The sequence below is a fragment of the Ictidomys tridecemlineatus genome, chromosome X (genome assembly GCF_052094955.1).
Source record: "Ictidomys tridecemlineatus isolate mIctTri1 chromosome X, mIctTri1.hap1, whole genome shotgun sequence".
NCBI lineage: Eukaryota > Metazoa > Chordata > Mammalia > Rodentia > Sciuridae > Ictidomys > Ictidomys tridecemlineatus.
The window spans coordinates 120,527,272-120,545,096 of NC_135493.1; the positions used below are offsets into that span (position 1 = coordinate 120,527,272).

Consider the following 17,825-nt stretch of genomic DNA (forward strand, 5'->3'; position numbering starts at 1 on the left):
GGAGAGATGAGATGATGGGGACTCACCTAAGAGTAGGGTGGAAGAATAGGCAATCTTTCTCCTATAATTGGATTCTCCCACTCTGCCTAATTATGTATTATAAACCCACTTCTAGGAAAGTTATATCCTGTCTTTTTTTAAAGGACAACTATTCATCTTGTGAATTTTTTATACCTTCATTTTATTTATTTATTTTTATGTGGTGTTGAGGATCAAATCCAGTGCCTCACTTGTGCTAGGCAAGTGCTCTACTGCTGAGCTACAACTCCAGCCCCTATACCCTGTCTTAATGTCACAAATATAAGATTTGAGTACTGATTCAAGAGTAGATTGCTTAATATTTTAATCTCCTCTGGTTTACCTGGAATACACTTCTTCATTCAAAATCTGGAAATGATGTTATGCCCCATAGCAAAGGATTTCCAACCCTTGACACTATTTGCTTGGTCCTGGTATTTGTTTGCTGTTGGGAACTGTCCTGTGAGTTACAAGAATTTTAGCCACATCTCAGACCTCTACCACTAGATGCCAGCAGCAAGTACCCACCCCTCAAATTGTGACAACCAAAAAAGCTCCATACACAGTATTGTTGAACATTTCCGGGCAGCATGACCATCCCCAACTGAAAACCACTGCAGCTTAGCACATATTTTGTTGTTGCTCTTCTTTTTGTCATAGGGGATTATTATTTCCCCAGGAATTTGGGCCTCCCTAAATGCAGGAATGATGCTTCATTCTCCCTGATCCTATTTACTATACACACAATAAGCAACATATTAAAAGATCAGTATGTATTTGTATAACAACTGATGAACAATGAATGGACCTTAAATATGATAGGACCATGAGGATGGGATTGGGATTCAAGGAAATTTGAGTCCTTCTCTCCTACTGATGCTTCCTCTAATGAAGAAAAATATCATTGGAAAGAATGTGGAGGAAAATTCTTAGAGACCTTGCAGGCTGTAGAAAATATTACTGTCTTGCATAATTCACATAATACCATTAAACTATAAATCCATAAATTGTGTGGATTGGGTGATTTAATTTCTCTAGTCAGTATCAACTAACCAGTTTATCTGATCTGTATGTCCTTGAGTTGAGGAATATGGTGGCTAATACCTGAGCTTTCAAACCACAATTTGTCAAATGCTGGCCCTGCCACTTACACCCTGGGCGATATCAACAAAGTGATTTAATGTGCCTGAATTTCAGTTTCATTGTCTGTAAAATGATTATGGTAATACCTATCTTATCTTTAAATTAACAAATGTGACAATGAATATAAAGTATAATTTCTAAAGTAGTATATAAATATTTATTATCATTAGTGAGAGTTAATCAGAGGTAACTAGGAAAACCTGTTTAATTTTTTAATTATTTTTTCCTTTAAAAACTATTTACCAACTTGATTTTCTGTACATATTTTAGGGGGAAATCCTCTATTAGGAAAAAATTGCCTTTCCTCAAATAGAAAGGTTTTTATTTTCTTAAAACAATTTTCACTTTTAGTTACAAGTTAAACAAGGAAAGTTATTGTTATAAAATATTCAAACTGCCAGGTGCAGTGGTGCACACCTGTAATCTTAGCAGCTCTGAAGCCTGAGGCAGGAGGATCATGAGTTCAAAGCCAGCAACAGCAACAGCGAGGTGCTAAGCAACTCAGAGAGACCCTGTCTCTAAATAAAATGCAAAATAGGGCTATGGATGTGACTCAGTGATCACGTGCTCCTGAGTTGTTTTTTTTTTTTTAATTTTTTTTAGTTGTAGATGGACATATTATCTTTATTTTATTTATTTATTTTTATGTGGTGCTGAGGATCGAACCCAGTGCCTCATGCGTGTGAGGCAAGTGCTCTACCACTGAGCCACAGCCACAGCCCAAGTGCCCCTGAGTTTAATCCCAAGTACTATTAAAAAAATTCAAATTAAAAAAAAATTACATAAAGTAGATTTATGAAGAATATATCCCTCATTACCCCAACTACCCTTGCTCATCACTCAAGGAAAATCAGTTTTAACCAACAGTTTGTTGTTCTTTTTCTATGCTTCAACATATATTTACTTTATTTGTGCATAAGTAGGATGATATATTTTGTACTATGACATTTTTTTCAGTCTTAAATATTTTTTTTGTCATTATGGTCTAACAAATGGTGGATTGTTGAGATAGTGTTTTTTCTTAGACTTACTAGTCTATTCCTTCTCTAAGTGCTCACAATAATCCTGCATCTTTTCCAGCCTTCTCAAACCACATTTAGATGAACATCAAATGTGTCATGTGTAGACTTTTGGAGCTTATATCATATGTTCTTCCACATGGTACAGACAACCTAAACTTTTTGAAAATACAACTCACAAGAGAAATTGGCATTGATGTTAGTTGGTAAGTTCCCACAGTGTAAGGCACACAGAAAGAAAACTGCCAATTATATTTGACATTCAGTTTTTCAAACCTAATATGAATGCTGCCTTTGCCCATTGTTAGAAAGTAACATGCATTTCCCATTCACTTTTGTGTAGAGGCATTGTGAAGTATAAGTTGTTTGGAGTGCTGTATTTGTGAGTCAGTGTGGGTATGTAATCCCTATAAAAGTCTAACATGTCTTCTACATTGATGGCAGAATATACATAATTATTAACCACCTTAAAGTTTGGTTTGGTGTGGTTAATTTCATGTATTTTAATTTTATAGCTATCTAAAAAACAGCATCAAATATAGAACCCTGAAATAAAACAGAATGAATTGCATTTTCTTCTCAACTTTTCTGTAAAAATAAACATCATTTTTCTTATTTGTAGCAAAATATTGATCCATTCAGAAGTCTAAGATCTTTCATGAAATTAATGGAGAAACTGCTTTGATATCGCCAAGAATATGGTTCTGCCAGTGGGAATGCCATTAAAAAAAAAAAAAAGAAAAAAAAGCTACAAGCCTGTTTTTAATCTCACATTTAGTTAAGGAACAATTCTGATGGAGGTAGAGAATTGCCAAAGAAAAATGCTTTCCTGCTGCTAAAGAAATGATGAGGCAAGCACTGGGTTTATTTTTGTAACAATGTATTTTGATCCTGTGACAAATGTTTCACCAGAGCTGTAACATTTTTCCTATTCTAAACTAAATTGTGTATATTAACATTCTGATCTGTCTCAACTTCTAAGAACACTAAGATGTATTGTTGGTATTAAGGACTTTTCTTTCTGGTTTCCTGTAAGTTCCATTCAATTACATGGTTGTTGAGTGTCTTCCATTTGCAAAGTACCAGGTAGGTGCTATCTTGTGATAGAAAGATGATTAAACCAAGAGCTCTTTATCTGGAGGAAGGAGACCCCCACACTAAGTATCTAGGGCACCAAGAAGATAATAAATTCTATTAAAAATTACTAGAAAATGCTAAAAAGGAAAACAAGGAAGAAGTTAAATAAGAAAGATCCTGAAAGTCTTCTTGGAAGAGGTGAAAATAGCAGTTTACATTAAGAGATAGGTAACATTTAATGAAATGCTATGAAAGTACTGCAGTTGGAAACCAAATATTCTTAGGTGAACTAAAAAGCTTGAAATGTAGCACAAACATAACACTGGCAGGGTGTGGTGGCACATGCCTATGATCCTAAAAACTCAAAAGGCTGAGGCAGGAGGATCACAAGTTTGAGGCTAGTTTGGCAACTTAGGGAGAGCCTGTTTAAAAAAAAAAATTAAAGTGGCTGGGGATGTAGCTCAGCAATAGAGTACCTCTGAGTTCAATCCCCAGTACTATTTTAAAAAAACAAACTTTTTTTAAAAAAAACAATGACACTGGGCTGGGGTTGTGGCTCAGTGGTAGAGTGCTCACCTAGCATGCATGAGGCTCTGGGTTCAATCCTCAGCACCACAAAAAAATAAAATGAAGGTATTATGTCCCCCTACAACTAAAAAATATATATTTAAAAAAAAAGATGTGTTAAAAAATGACACTGTGGATGTCTAAGAATATAGTATGGGAGATCAGACATGTATTGTTCAATATGCAGCCACTAGCCAAATGTGCCCATTTAGATTTATATTAAATAAAAAGCTAAAAATATCATTTCCTCAATTACACTGGCCACATTTCAAGTGCTTAATAGCCACTGGGGGTGACAGGGGTGAAATAATGGCCAAAGCATTGTTAATCAGCATATCTCAAACAGCTGAGGATTGAAAAAATATCAACTGCTGGCACCCAACCCCAGAGATTCTGCATCAGTACATTTGAGGTGGGACCTGCAATTTTGTTTATCTAAAGAGCTCCAAGTGATGCTGATGCTGAAAGGCCAGGGACCACACTTTGAGTAGTACTGTAGAACAGTGCTTCATGAAGAATTACTGTTTTAAATTTTCAACCTGTTGCATACCAATACATGTATGTTTCAGCCATAAAAATGAATTATTAGAAAGTAGGTATTAAATTTTTTTTAACAGGTACAAAATCCAAAGCTACATTGGTAGATCCCATAGATATATAATTACATTTCAAAAAATAAAATCAGGGGGAAAAAAGAAAAGAATACCTAGACAGGTTTCTAAATGTTTGTTCTTTTATGTACCCCCATCATTAGCCATACCAAAAGGTTCACAGACCACACTGGTACATGGACCACAGTGTTGTAGTTTGAGTATCAGCTGGGGATCCTACTTTTTATGCTATTTATAGTAGTGATTCCTCAAGGCTTTTGAGCAAGGCAATGATATAATCCAAGTCATAGAAAGAGAAATGTGGTAGCAATGGAAAGAAGTAATGGAAAAAAGGATGCCAGGATGCCACTCAAACTGAGAAGATTAATTCCAAGGCCATGACAAAATCCAGACAGGAGGGGTCAGATGCCAACCACATTGAGGTCATAGAATAAACTGGATTGGGTAGCTAATTGGATGTGGGTGTGAAGATGAGGAGAGATTTAATGATGACATGGAGGTTTCGATCCTGAGCCACTGGCAAGGTGGCAATGAGATTAACAAAATAAGAAACAAAAGAAGCACCTGAATCATTTTCAACTGGGGTGCAGATGCAAACTTTTTTGTGATCCCTGAGATCAGATTTAGGTTTCATTCATCCATGTGATTTTTCTCTTCCACCTTAGTGGACTCTTGTTTCAGAGGTGTACTTTATAAGTCATTGTTACACACATCAGAAAAACATCCTGTTGGGTAATGGACTCCTGTGTAGGTTATTTGCCTGTGAAAGGGACATTCAAAATGGCACAAATAAATGATGTTCTAGTAAACACCAAAGTACTAGAAAAAAGCATTGTATGACTTGTAAATTTAGGAGGAGTCCAGAATTCTTGAAACACCAGAGAGCTTTACGATCTCTCGATGTTTGGAAATTTATCATTTTATTATGTATACAAAATCACATCCCCAAGAACAGTGTATAACCTAATGAAACTTAATGGACTATATTACCAACATCTAAAAGATTATCTTAAATATCCTTCATTTACAGAAGAAGGTCTAGTAATGAAAGTTGTTAAATGGATGCTATTTTGAAAAAAAATGGTGAAATTACCATTGAGTTTGACAAGAGTTGTGTCATATTGGGGAAGTTCAGCAACACCAAATTAACATCATATGCACTAGAAAGTCTCTGGGTAATATACTTGTCACCAGAAGCGATTTGATGCTGTTTCTTCTTTTTCAATATCTATAACCCATCTATAAGATTTAAAGCTACAAACAGTTAGTGTGAGCCTTTCTTCTTTTTGGAGGGTGGAGAGGGCGGTTCTGGAGATTTAACCCAGAAGCACTTTACCACTAAGCAAGCTACATCCCTAGCCCTTTTATATTTTATTTTGAGACAGAGTCTCGCTAAATTATTGGGCCTGGCTTTGAAGTTGCAATCCTCCTGCCTCAGCCTCCCCAGCAGCTGGGATTATAGGTATCTGCCACTGTGCTAAATGAGCCTTCCTTCTTTGAGGTAGCCATTTTGGGAATATTACGTTCAAGGGTATATAGTAGGCATATCGTTTTCCGAAGTATTTGAGGTAAATTCTTATGACACCAACCAGGCTAGGAGGTTTTATTTTCAGATGTAATCTTACTCCATATACTTTTTTAAAAAGTGGAAAATTACAGGCATAGTGGCACATGCCTGTGATCCCAGCAGTTTAGAAGGCTGAGGCAGGAAGATACCAAATTCCAGGCAAGCCTTAGCAATTTTGCAAGACCCTAAGCAACTTAGCAATATCCTGGCTCAAAATAATAAATAAAAAGTGCTGGTGATATAGCTCCAATAAAGCAACCCTGAGTTCAGTCCCCAGTACCAAAAAAAAAAAAAAAGAAATTGAAAATGTATTTTTGGTTGAGTGTCCCTGAGTTAAATCCCCCAGTACCAAAAAGAAAGGAAAAAAGAAAATGTATTGTTTACTTCCTACATCATTGAAAACTTGTATGTTCACAAATTAAAGGATATTTGATATTTTTAAAAATTGCTTTGGTTAACTCAAGAAAATACATGGATTTTTTTCTGATCAACTTAATGGCACTTTAATTCTCAATCCTTTGCTTAAAGTGCAAATACCCAACCTGGTATACAGGAACCCAGAAATCATTGCCACTTCCTTCATTCAGTTTCTTTTTTTAAATCTGATTGTATTCATTGTTTTTCTTCTCCTCCCAAATTCTCTTTAAACATAATCTCCTGGCTGAAATTAATTTTTGACAATCAGTTTAGTTTCATTCCCAAAACACATTAGAAGATTAATCTCTCTATTTAAGACCAAGTGCCTGGATTAAGCTTTTTATTTACTTCTGATGTCCCCTGCAGTTTATACAAATATAATCTCTACTTTCAGTTCTCTGAACCCCTCCCACAAATTGTATAGAAATTAATAAGACAAATTGTGAAAGCCATAGGATTGAGAAAACACCCAATTTCTCAACCTAATGGACACTTGGAAGACAATTGGAAGCCAGGCTTACATTATTTCTTCACACTAAACACATGAAAAACAGCTCTCTCAAAATTGTTACTTTTTAATTTGGGACTTCCAGGAACCCAGTCATTATCTACCATTTCCTCTTTCTCCTCACACGTTCATATCTTTACTTCTCAACATGCTCAGATGACCCTGGCTTCAAAACTAAACAAATAATTACTCAAATACTTCTCCTTCAGTCCATACAGTTTTAGCCCCATTGCTCAAATAACTTTCAAGAGAAGCTTCTAGAAATCATGGGCTGCCATTTTCTCTGCATTTCTATCTCCCATTCATTCTTCCATTTGACATGGCTTCCATACCACAACTTTATTGGAACGACCTTTAACAACATCACCAAAGAACTGCCATGCTGTCAAATCTAATGTCCTCCTGTGTGATGTCTTCCCACTTGACCTTGAAATAGACTTAACTTTACAATTTCCTTTCTAATTTTTTCACCAGGTTTTTATGATATTGCCCTCTCAAAATTTCCCTCCCAACTCTTGGACTGCTCCTTTCATTTATTTTGCACATCTCTTTCCTCTTGTGAAATTCTTTGAAATTGCTATATGTCAAGCTGTAACTAGTTCTTGTTCCTGATGTTAATCTCTTGTATCCCCTTAGCATTTGCTATGACCTACATATACTGAAGATTCCAAATTCAACATGCTTTACCCTAGCATTTGTCTGAATTCCAGGTGGGTGCTCTACAGACATTCAAATTCTGCATATAAAACTTACTTATTTCCCTGTTTATGCTTTGTATTAGTTACCAACTGATGTTCTAATGGATTAAATTTAGTGGCTTGAAGCAAAATGAGAAATTCAGAATAGCTTAACATTACTGCCTTCCTTCTGGAGGCTCCAGGAAAGAATCTGTCTTCTTGCCTTTTTCAACTTCTACTGGTCACCTCTATTCCTTGGCTCACAGTCCTATATTAGTCAGCTTTGAATTACTTCAGTGAAAAACCTGAAACAGTCTGCTTATGAAGAAAAAAAGAGGTTTATTTAGCTCGCAATTTTGGAGTTCAAGGATATGGCACCTGCATTGGTTCAGTTTTGGTGAGAACCTCATAGCAAATAGTGAATGGTGGATGGCAGATAATGGTGGACGGTGGAGCCCAAGTAAAGGCAAGTGGTCACATTCAGATCCAAGAAGCAGAGAGGATGGGAGGGGTGAAGATTTCTCTTTTTGTAACAACCCCAGGGGGTCACACATGAATACCCTCATGCACCCAATGACCTATGGACCCTTGTAGGGACACTCAATTCACATGGAAACCATACTATGCCCTTCTTCCATCTTCAAGGCCAGAAATGAAGTTTCTTCATTTTTCTCTGTGTCTCTCCCCCCCCCCCCTCTCTCTCTCTCTCTTGTCTACATCTGTCTTCATATCTCATTCTTTTCTTCCCCTTAAAATACTTTTGTGATGACTTTAGGTCCTCCTGGCTAATCCAAACTAATTGCTCCATTTCTAGGTCCTTAACATAATTACATGTGCAAAGACCCTTTCACCTCAAGGTAATGTAAGGGAGGGAAAAAAATCCCTTTTTAAATTTCCAGCTGGGGCCCTTTTACAAAAGACAGATTAGCAACAGAAAAACAAAAGAAGTTTGTTAACATGGGAAAAACTCAGGGAAATGAGTCACCCAAAGAGATGGTTTAGAATTGGGGTTTCCGCTAAAATAAGTAGGGTATGAGGAAGACAAGTTATGGGAAGGTGACCAGGAAAAAGTATGGCAAATATGACTAAAGTTTGTTATACAAATTTAAATTGGTGCCTTCTCCATTGATAAATGTGTGTAGGTAGAGGGAGACACCCTTCCAAGTAGATATTTCCCTTATAAAATGTAAATTTACCTTATAAAAGGGGTAATTTATGCTGCTTTCAGAGTTTCTCTATCTGTTCTTTCACAATATAACCATCTCAAAATAATCCTTATGTGAAAGAGGCATATTGGGAGTGGCATATTCTGGTCTCCTGTAATAATATATTCACAATTTCCAGGGATTAGGATGTGAACATATTTGGGGGTCACTATTCAGTCAACTACACCCCCAAACTATTCCTCTCTATACCTCTTATCTCAGTAAATGCTGAGCCATTGCTAATCTACTCACCCAACAAAACTGGAAACTTCCTCTGCTACTCCTGTCATTGTCTCATACTTTACATTGAAAATTGCTCAGATCTCAGAGTTTCTACATTGGCACCTCCTCTCTCCACCTTCTTCATCACAGTTTAGTCCTTCTACTTTTCTACCCTGAACTCATAAAATGCCATCCATATTTGTTCCCCCACCTCCTCTCTTGTTCTTCTATTTAACTAAATCTCAGATTCTGTTTGCAAACTCCACACCTATTTCCCAGTTCCAATTATCATGTATTTCGTGCCTTTGTGACTTTGTTTCTGTGTTCCCTGTGCCTGCAATGGTTTGTTTTCTCCCTTCTCTACCTGATAACCTTTTTTTTCAACAGTTCTGGGGATGGAACCCAGGGCCTTACACATGCTAGATAAGCACTCTACCACTGAGCTGCATCCCCAGCCCTCTTACAGACTTTTCCAAGGGCCATTTGGGTTTTCAGCACTACCACACTCACTCAAATGGTCACTCACAGGGAGTGCTCACACAGCACTGTGTGTTTATAAACACAGTGGCACTTATCATAGTTCTGTGTTTATAGGCTATTGCTCTGCCTAAGTGATAAATTCCTCAAGGGCAAGATAAGGTAACTTTTGGAGTCAGATTCTTCCTCAAGGAAACCTTCTCTTCCTCCCTCCCCACATAGACTTTACAGCTCCTTCCTCAGATCCCATTGTTCTTTCTATGCACAATTCTTTGCCCTAGAAATAATGACACTATGTGACATTTGGCTATTTACATGTGTATTTTTCTCCTGGGAATTTTAGAGAGCAGGAATCATGTACTTTCTTAGTATAGAGGAGCACATTGTATGGCACATAGTAGCAGCATAACATATTTGTTGAGAAAATAATTGGAAATCAGTAAATGAACTGGCATAGCATTTGCCATGTTATCCTGGAAAAGCCTAATTAAGGGTTGGGGCTGTAGCTGAATGGTAGATTGCTGGCCTAGCATGTGTGAGACACTAGGTTCGATCCTCAGCACCACGTAAATATAAACAAAATAAAGGAATAAAAAATACAATAACATTATTTAAAACAAAAACCCTAACTAACTCCATTAACTATTTCTTTGTGTTTTTTTCCCAGACATCACAATAAGCTCAAAGTTGAGTCTATGTCAAGTTGGTTATAACCTAATCCACAAAATAGGATTTTGAACATTTTAGGTATGCAATAATTGTGTGCGGTTGAGTTTGGATGCTCTTTTTCATCATTGTTGCCATAATTATTTCAAATAAAATGGAATAAAAATTCAATTCAGTTGAGAAGCCTGATATTGAATATTCTGGCATCATGAACACTGGACAAGACATAAAACTTCTAGGTTCTTTCTGTATTCTGTAACTAACTTGTTCAAAGTGACTTGGGGTTAATCAATTAACATTTAGAACTTCTATATCTTCATTTTAAAAGTTTCCCCTTGCCTACCTCATAATATTTTGAAGATCAAACAGAGTAGTGAAACAGCATCTTTTTTTGGGGGGGTGGGGGGCACCAGGGATTGAACACAGGGCATTCAACCCCTGAGCCACATCCCCAGCTCTATTTTGTATTTTATTTAGAGACAGAGTCTCACTGAGTTGCTTAGCACCTCACTTTTTTTTTTTTTTTGAGGCTGACTTTGAACTTGCCATCCTCCTACCTCAGCCTCACTAGCTGCTGGGATTATAGTTATGTACCACTGCACCTGGCTGGAATGACATCTTGGAGAAATGCACAAACTGCTATCTGAGTGTGATTTATTGTTATGATTCTGCTTTGAACAAAAAAAATCACTTCATTTGTAGGTTCTTAGAAGTCTTCATGCAGATTCAGAAATAAAACAGGGCAAGCCTTAAGGCCCTTATATAATCTGCAGCTACTTTAGGAGTTTATTTATTCTCTCCTACTGATGCTTCTAATTCATGACTAATTTCCAAGAAAGAACAGGCTTCCTCCCCTATTGCCTGAAAGAAATTGTTTGTTGTTGTTTGTTTTGAAACCTGAAGTTTAAGAGACTTTGATGCTACCAGTGAATAAGTTAGCCAAAGAACTGGGTGCATGACTCACAGCTGTAATCCCACTGACTCAGGAGGTTGAGACAAGAAAATCACAAGTTCAAGAACAGCCTTAGCAACTTAATGAGACCCTGTCTCAAAAAATAAAAAGTACCCAGGGATATAGCTCAATGGTAAAGCACCCTTAGGTTCAATCCTCAGTGCTCCCCCTCCAAAAATATAGCAAATAAACGTCATTCTTCCTGAAGACACCTGATTTTCAATCTTAATATACATGCTGACATTCTTGAGTGCCATTACCCAATGGGGTTATGAAGAACAAAGAATCCATGAGGTTGCCAGTTTTCAGGGTGGCCAAGGTTAACTTGCAGCATCCTATGTGTTAAAATCCCTTGACAGGTGGAAAGAGACTTACAATATCTGTGTGTAATGCAGAGGTCTCATTAATATCTGCAATATACTATGTCATAATGTTTAATGCTATGTTTCTATCATGAGGTTTCTCAATGTGATATCTTTAAGCAAATAATTCACTCATGACAATGAACATTATACTTGACCAATATGTAAAAATGCATCGACAACTCTTATCTCTTTGCCTCCTTTTTCCTCCTCTCTCCAATGCTAGGAAGTAGCTGAAGCTCATCTGGTTTTTGTGGTCTTTGGTGTTCAATGTGGAGAAATGTCTAATGTGACATTCTGCAGCCCAGATTCTCTGGCTTCTCCCTTTCTTTCCAATCTTTCTCTTTCCCCCTCACTCAATTGGCTCTTCTTGTGGCTCAATTAATTGAAGACAATCCCTGCTCATAGGCATCCTCTATAATCCCCATTCTCCATCATTTTTCACTCCCAATTTCTACCTGGTTACCTTAGTAAAATCTCCATTTCTCCTCCTCCTCCTCCTCCTCTTTTTCTTCTTCTTTCTCTTTTCTTCCTCCTCCTCCTCCTTCTTCTCCCTCCTCCCTCCCTCCCTCTCCCTCTCCCCTCCTCCCTCTCTCTTCCCCCTCCTCTATTCCTCTCTTCTCTCCCTCTCTCCCTCTCTCTCTCTTCTCTCTCTCTCTCTCCCATTTTCCTCACCTTTATCCTTTCCCCTTTCCATTTAGATCTCTAGATGTCCAAAAAAATCCATTGACTAAGTGATTTTCTTCTTAATAGAAAACAAAGAATCTCAGAGCTAGAGGAAACAGTAAAGGAGTTATAATTGGGCCATTTTAACAAAGAAAACCTATGCTGTTGAGATTCCAAGTGGACTTAAGCATAATAAAGGGCTAAGGATGCCATCTGTCTATAAAGCTCTTGAAAATGCTGAAAAACTCCCTTCAGAATTTGACAAATGCCTTTTTGACCACTTCCATACTTTCTTCTGATTAAAGCTTCTTTTCCATGGTACTAAAGTTCAAGATAAATCAGAAAACAGTCCTGCTAAATTTTATGTTTCTGTTTTTCACAATTTTTAAAAATTATTTTCTCATGGCACATCTAGAAAGCTAATTTTCTTGTTATTTATAAAGTGGCCCTGAAGAAACTTTTGAAAGAACTACTCTGAAACTCTTGAGCAAGGTTAGCTTAATTAGAATTTACATTTAGGCTTTTAAGATGACTCCTAAGGACTAACACTCATTTAGATGTATAGGCCTATGTGTGTGCATTAACAAACATTTTTGGAGTTCTACATCTTTATTCTTATTTGTATTTCATGCCATGTGTGCTCCCTGCTCCAAATAGCCAACTTAAATATCCACCCTTGGCCGATATAACTAGGCCTAGTTATAACCCATATCAACTCTAAACTCTTCTTTTTAACTTATTTTTGCATCAACTATCAGGAGGTTATGCTTTCACACATTCTATGATGCCAAATGTGGTGTTTTAAATCAGATAAAAGATATCTGAAATAAACCAGGACAGATGTGAAAAGGAAAGGTGAGAAAGGGAATAGTGCTGTAGTGGTGTGGGTATTGGCTTTGGAAAGTTAAGACCCAGGGTGCTGTTTATTAGCATTGTGTCATAGATAGTTTAACTTCCCTGTGCCTCAAGTTACCTTATCTTGAAGAATGGGACAGAAAATAAGTAATTAATCTCTTGTTACATTGAAATGAGATGAGATAGATTAAACTTCTAGCATGGGGCTTGCATAACTCAATGTTAGTTTTCTTCAATGGCATGAATGGTTCATTTTAGACTGAGAAGTTGGAAAAACAGACCCCAAAGATACATGTATGATTATTCTTTGATAGATTTATGCAATCATTCCCTGGGTAATCTACACTATATTATTTTTCATTCACTCCGAGAGCTAAAAGTGATTTTTATTTTTTCTGGTCACTGTTCTAAATGACATTACTTTCCACTGTTTTCAGAATTTCAATATTGCTCCTGTGCCTCAACACTATTGACTTTTGTAAATTTATCTTTTTCTTTTTAATATTTATTTAGTTGTAGATGAACACACAGTATCTTTATTTATTTTTATGTGGTGCTGAGGATTGAACCCAGTGCCTCACACATGCAAGGCAAGCACTTTACCACTGAGCTATGGCCTCAGCCCCTGTAAATTTATCTTTTATCTGTCTTCTTTATTATATTTAGTCTTCTAAAGGTAATTCCTTTGGGTTTTCTAGCTAGAAATTATGGTACTTTTAAAAGCTATTGCTTTTTTGAAATTTTATTCCTTCTAAAAATACTTCTTATTTTATGTACCATATTGTCTATATCCACTCATCCATTGGCACCTAGGTTGATTTCATGTTTTAGCTATTTTGAATAGTGTACAAGTATCTTTTTGTTATATTGATTTCATTTACTTTAGGTAAGTTGACCAGAAGTAGAAGATTAAAAAAAAAGTCAATCTGATTATTGAATAGTGATTACTAGAGGCAGGGACAGAGGACATGGTTAAAGGAAGACTGGATTTGATTATTTCATGTATTGAAATGTCACAATGAACCCCATTAATATGTATGATTAATATATGTTAATCAAACATATTTTAAAAACATAATGTTTAAGATGAGTAATATATATATATATATATATATATATATATATATCTTAGTAATTGATATATATTGATATATCTTAGTAATTGATTCTCAGTAAATACCAAACCATGAAAATTTTTAAAATTACCTCCCCCTGCTACCTTGAATAAAGAAACATCATCCAATCATCCAGGGCTCTGCTATACTGTATGGCTGCTGCTAGCAACATGTGGCTTTTTTAACTTAAGTGAATAAAACTTAAATAAAATTAAAAATTCAGCTCTGCAGTCACACCTGCCACATGTCAAGTGCTCTATTGCCACTCAAGGGTAGTAGTTACCTTATGGGATGGTGCAGACAGAGACCATTTCCCTCATCACAGGAAATTCTACTGAGCAGCCCTTTCCCAGGGCATTGTTCTTAGCTTTCAGTACAAGATGGATCTGTGATGATACATTCAGGGGCAGTATTTCTATCTGTATCTAATTCTTTAAGAAAGTATGCATTCATTTTTATTAAATAGTTCTATTTACTAAGTTTTTATATGATTTTTCTTAGAGAATATAGAATGCTGTATTTGTTAACTTCTATTTTATTGATATTCTATTTCTGAAACAAATCCTCCTGGATTTGAGAATATTGTTATTTCAAAGCATTATTAGATTACACTTATTATTTTATTTGAATGTTTCAGTTTTATGTTCAGAAGTGACTTTGGCCACTAAAACTTTTTATTGTTAAATTTATCAAGTTTTAGAAATGAGGCTATAATTATTTCTCAGTTTTGCTAGCATAAGGAATAGCTACTCTAGAGACTTCAGAAGAATCCATCAGCAAATCAATACTTTCTTGGTATCCTTTAGAATTATAAGTTCAAGATCTTTAAGGTCATTTCAAACTTTCAATTTCTTCTCTTATTCAACAGGTGAAGTTTCCTGTTCATTGTTTGTTTCTTTTTTATTACATTTTTTAATTATGGTGAGTTCTTAGAATGCTGCATATATGTAAAATTGAAATATACCCAAATCTCCAATAAAATATAAATACCTTTAACTTTCACTTATTTTTATCTAAAACTTAAAAGAGTTGCCTAAAACTTAAAAAGAGTTGATTATGATGATAGTGTAACTAAGATATTTGTGAAATTAATGCTAATGAAGATATTCTTTATGTTTTAATTAAATACTTCCAGGAAGATTAATGATTTTATCAGATTGTTTTCATTTCCATTTTTAATTAACTTGGCATGATTTGTTGAATAATTATTTCCCCAAATGTCATTTATAAGTACATTGTTCTTTCATTTCAATAATTCTACTTCAAATAAGTGAAGGCAGGAGAGATGACAATATTAATTTTAAAGGGTTGAATAAGTGGAATCCTGGAAGACATTGGAGTTATTCACTCTGAGGTTAGGACAATTATGATCAGCAAGCGTGCACCAATCCCCCATAAGGGATTTGTGGCATAGCCTACCCTGGGCCAAAATGGAGAAAGGGACTATGATAGAGGTAGAAGCCACATCATTGATTTCACAAGAGGTTTCAATAAAGCAGACCAGAGTTAACTAATGCACAACAACAATACAACATAGTGTATAAAACAAGACAAAATGTAATCAGGAAAAACATCTAGCATTTAAATTCACAAAAGATCTGCATGACAGCAGAATTAGAAGATTTGGATTAATGTCAGTTGTAGTGAAAGAAACTTGGCAGTATCAGTTAACTAAAAACTCTAAGATGAGGCACAGCGTAACTTGGGGACCAAACAATGTACTCTGAGGTCCCATTAATAGAATCATAGCATCTAAAATGGAAAAATCATTAGTGTTGTTATTCTCTGCATTGGTTAGAACTCGATGATTAAGCAAGGAGAGGTAAGACTTAACCAGATTTAAAATACACATGTGCACACATACACACACACATACATACACACAGACATTTATGCACACATGCTTATACACAATGACTCTGTCAATTTACCAACAAATCAATTTCCTGATTCATTAAAAATAGCACTACTGGAATGTTGCAAGGACTGTTTAAATAACTTTAACAAAATTATTCCACCTTAATATCCCTCAACCACTTGTTGTAGTGATTTAACCCAGGGGTGTTTTACCACTGAGCTATACCCTCCGCCCTTTTTGTTATTGTTATTTATTTATTTTTTATTTTGAGACAGTCTTGCTAAGCTGTTGAGGCCTTACTAAGTTGCTAAGTTTGGCCTCAAACTTATTATCCTCCTCTCTCAGCCTCCTGAGTCATTAGAATTATGGTTTATATGTACATTTCCTTTACAATCAATTACTAATAAACACATTAAATACTTTCTGAACTACATATTTCATTACCAATAATCAAAATATCAGAAATAATTGGTTTTCATTTTAAAACAAGTTTTTAAAATGTTTTTAACATACTTTGTTTTCATAGTGTCTTTCAGTATTTTAGGAATTTTTTATCTTTCATGTCCAATTACATATTTATAGTTAATGTATTTCAAAGATTAGCTGCCACTCATTTAAGTCTTCATATGTCCCTCCTGAGCTTCCAAAATCCCTTTGCACTCTTTTATATGATTTTACTGCTCATATCATTTTATTCAATATGTATCTCCTACAATTTTTTTTTCAGTACTGAGGATTGAACTCTGGGGTGCTCAACCACTGAGCCACATCCATGGCCCTTTTTTATATTTTATTTAGAGACAGGATCTTGCTGATTTGCTAAGTGCCTCATTAAATTGCTGAGGATGGCTTTGAACTCTCAATCCTCCTCCTTATCCTCCCAAGGTGCTGGGATTACTGGTGTGTGCCACCGCACCTGGCTCCTATTCTTTTTTTTTTTCCTTCTCTTATTTTTTAAATAAAATATATAGTCAGGCACAGTGATGCACACCTGTAATCCTGGTGACTTGGAGAGCTGAGGCAGGAAGATCACAAGTTCAAGGCCAGCTTAGGCAACTTGATAAGACTGTCTAAAAATTAAAAAAAAAAAAAAAAAGTTAGGGATATAGCTCCCAGGGTTGAACCCCTGGGTTCAAGCCCCAGCATTGCAAATTCAAATCATAAAATGGAATTGTTGGGGCTATTTAAGATTTTTTTTAATTTAAATTTAAATATTCATTTAAATTAAATTTTAATGTTTAATGCTTTCATTCTTTTTTATTATTATTGATGATTGAATCCAGGGGTGCTTTACCACTGACTTGCCTCCCCAGTTTTTTTGTATTGTTTTTTAGTTAAGTCTTGCTAAGATGCTGAAGCTGTCTACAATCTTGCAATCCTCTGCTTTAGCCTCCCAAGTCCCTGGGATTATAGGCATGGAATGTTTTCTTTTAAGTGATTTTTATCTGATCTATTTTTTAATTTAATTTATATTTAACTAAACTTATATTTTAAAGTTTAGTAATTTTGAATTGCTAGGTAAATTAGGAAATGACTCATAAATCTAGGGAAAACCAGAGAAATTATTTAAATTTGGTGAAACAGAGATTGTCATTTAAAATTATTTAGACAATATCATAAATAATTGAAACAATTTCATTAAATATAAAATGCCAGGGGTTTTGGCTTAAAAATAGTTTTCCTTATGGGAAGTTTATGCTTGCTTTTCTTTTGCCAGTCTTCAGCATTTTTAGGATTCTTCTGCTCTCCTTAGTTTACTTAACTTTCAGAAAATATATATTAGTCGCTGAAATCCAACATTCCACTTAAAACCATTACAGTGATTAAACCAACAATAAGTAAA

At 35.5% G+C, this 17,825-nt stretch overlaps 1 protein-coding gene and 1 non-coding gene across 3 annotated transcripts in view; one reads left to right on the forward strand and one right to left on the reverse strand.

The window, feature by feature from the left end:
* Positions 1-17,825, forward strand: part of Mid1 (midline 1) — a 586,678-nt gene that overhangs the window by 270,118 nt on the left and 298,735 nt on the right. The window lies entirely within an intron of this gene.
* Positions 1,807-1,879, reverse strand: Trnav-cac (transfer RNA valine (anticodon CAC)). Its single transcript has one exon. It is a non-coding gene; the product is annotated as a tRNA-Val (tRNA).